This window comes from Plasmopara halstedii (assembly GCF_900000015.1).
Source record: "Plasmopara halstedii genome assembly, contig: Scaffold_54, whole genome shotgun sequence".
Lineage (NCBI taxonomy): Eukaryota > Oomycota > Peronosporomycetes > Peronosporales > Peronosporaceae > Plasmopara > Plasmopara halstedii.
Genome location: NW_020186975.1, coordinates 405,832 through 406,455, shown reverse-complemented (window position 1 = coordinate 406,455; position 624 = coordinate 405,832).

Here is a 624-nt window from a genome sequence, read left to right as displayed (position 1 = left end):
AGATGCCCACTAAGTGAGGTGTCGTGGTCCTTATAGAGGATACTGTATTTTAGATCCTCATATAATTCGCGCCATATCAGTTGAATCGGTGCCATAATACAGCAACCGTTGCTAAAATATCGGGAGTTAAAACGCGTCAACAATTTCTTGTCCGAGTTTCCAAACTCCTTGATCTCGAGAGCCTGTAGCAGCGCTACACACATGCTGTCACCCGGGTATGCGGCACGGATCAGTTCCGTCACTGACAATGACACTATCGTGCCATGAGCAAGCTCAATGCCCGATCTGGGTGACGACGCATCAGCCAAAGCATTCTGCTATCCTTGCTTATAATTCACCTCGAAGTTATATTCTGCAAAGAAAAAGAGCCACCAAGCCATCCTCTGCGAGAGGTGAGGCGACTGAGTCGCAATGCGTAAGGACGCATAATGCAGCGGGGCTGCCGTAGCAAAACGCCTGAGGAAGCGTACTTTAGGTCACCAACCATTCGTTCTTTACAAAATCCAAGAGTGATTATTGCCTTCCCAAGACTAATCGAGTCTTCGGTTTAAGTTCCAAACTGATTTTCAATTATCTTTTTACCCTAATGTTAAAAGTTTAGATTTTCCTAAATATACTAAATAT